The sequence below is a fragment of the Crocuta crocuta genome, unplaced genomic scaffold (genome assembly GCF_008692635.1).
Source record: "Crocuta crocuta isolate KB4526 unplaced genomic scaffold, BGI_CrCroc_1.0 scaffold482, whole genome shotgun sequence".
NCBI lineage: Eukaryota > Metazoa > Chordata > Mammalia > Carnivora > Hyaenidae > Crocuta > Crocuta crocuta.
Window position 1 is genome coordinate 1,023,906 of NW_027527459.1, and position 2,203 is coordinate 1,026,108.

At 39.2% G+C, this 2,203-nt stretch overlaps 1 protein-coding gene across 1 annotated transcript in view; it reads right to left on the bottom strand.

The window, feature by feature from the left end:
* THOC2 (THO complex subunit 2) overlaps positions 1-2,203 on the bottom strand; it is a 112,518-nt gene that overhangs the window by 91,079 nt on the left and 19,236 nt on the right. The gene's annotated exons all lie outside the window — the stretch shown is intronic.

Below are 2,203 nucleotides of genomic sequence, written 5' to 3' on the forward strand. Positions count from 1 at the left end.
TTGGGTATAGAGATTACTTAAAAATAAAATCTTGGGGCACCTGAGTGGCTCAGTCGGTTAAGCATCTGACTTCAGCTCAGCTCATGATCATCACAGTTCGGGAGTTCAAGCCTCATGTAGGGCTCTGTGCCGACAGCTCAGAGCCTGGAGCCTGCTTTAGATTCTGTGTCTCCCACTCTCTCTGTCCCTCCTCNCTCTCTTTCTCTCTCTCTCAAAAATAATAAGCATTAAAAAAACTTCTTTAGTAATAATAAAATAAATAAAAATAAAGTCTTTTAAAAATTGGCAGGGACACCCAGCTGGCTCAGTTGGTGGAGCATGCAACTCTTGATCTTGTGGTTTTGAGTTCAAACCCCCACGNACTTCGGCTCAGGTCACGATCTCACGGTTCATGGGTTCAAGCCCCATGTCAGGCTCTGTGCTGATGGCTAGCTCAGAGCCTGGAGCCTGCTTCGGATTCTGTATCTCCCTCTCTCTCTGACCCTCCCCTGCTCACGCTGTCTCTCTCTCTCTCTCAGAAACAAATAAAACATTTTTTAAAAACTTCAAAATAAAAAATAAAGTTATTCAGATAATTAACTTAAAAAAAAGCAATCACTCTTAGAAGGACAAAACAGCTGAGCATCATAAACAAAATTCCCGGAAGAATAGGGGTTCATTAGGGGCTGAGGGAATACTAATCTTATTCAGAGGAGATTAGAGAATAGCCCAGGTCATTTTGCTGACAGTAAGTGACATAAAATAATCACAATGTCATCCACAAAATAGTAAAGACAGTCCCCAATTCACATGTTTTTAAATATCCATTTAAGTAGTTAGAAAAGTCTACTGTACTTTAGCCAGAGAAAGAAGTGGTACTGTAAGATTACCAAGGCTAACCCCACAAAATCCTGTAAATTCCACACTAAAGTTGAAAAACATTACATTTACAATGTGGAAGAAAACCTAACAAACGTTTTTACTATACTCAAAAATAAAAGATTTTATCCTAACGCTAACATTTCAGAAAAAGTAGGGTTTTTTAAAGTTTACTGATTTATTGTTTTAGTATTCTCTGCACCCAACGTGGGGCTCGAACTCATGACCTGGAAATCAAGAGCCATATGCTCTTCCGAATGAGTCAGCCAGGTAAATGTAGTTTTAAGGATAGCCACAAGTAAAGGGGACTTCTAGAGATTCTTAGATATTCTTTGTGGGCTTTGAACACTGAAGATGCTAGTTCTTGGTTATATCAGGAGGATTCATGTTTATCACAAATCATTACAATATCATTTTACTGGAGGGAAGGGACTTATAAAAAGGAGCAGTCTGTGCAAGGGATACTGCCTCCCTCAAATTCAAGGGAGGGGCAGAAAGGGAAAGGGCTGAGGGAACACTACCCAAACTCAATCCCCCTGAGATAGAATGAAATTCTGGAGAAATAACATTCAGTTAGTTTCCTGCATAGACTACCAACTGAGGCCTTTAGACCAAAGCCTGACTGTTGGCAGAGATGAGCCTTCCTTCATATTGAGGAGGCATGCAAGGTCAGGGGAAGAGAGCATTGGCAATTCAGCCAGTGGGGCCACAATCATAACTATCTTTGGTTTCATATGTGAATCAGAACAACCATACAAGTTAACAATAATCTGGTATTTATTAAAGATCCATACAGTCCCATTTAAAACTCAAGAGTCATCATCCTGTGTTACACTATTTATAGTTTTTCTGAGAATTCTTTCTCTTATTTTACCCACATAAGATTTTAATCATAAATAAGACCAAAGTTAACTGAGAAGTTATAAACTTGTTTTAAACATAGGGAAGGGGCGCCTGGGTGGCTCAGTCAGTTAGGCGTCTGACTCTTGATCTCGGCTCAGGTCATGATCTCACAGTTCATGAGTTCAAGCCCCACATTGGGCTCTGTGCTGAGGGCGTGAAACCTGCTTTGGGATTCTGTCTCTCCTTCTCTCTGCCCCTCACCCGCTTGTTCTCTCTCTCTCTCTCTCTCTCTCTCTCTCTGTCTCAATAAATAAATAAACCTAAAAAAAAAACATAGGGAAGAAAAAAAGTTAAGTACTTTTAGAAAAGAGTTTGGTTTTTTTTTTTTTTTTTTATTTTTTTACATTTCTGGCAGTCAACTGATTTATTCAAAAGAAAAGGCATTATAGCAACCTCAGAAATCTTTATGAATGATCATGCAACTTTATAAGCAGGATAAATT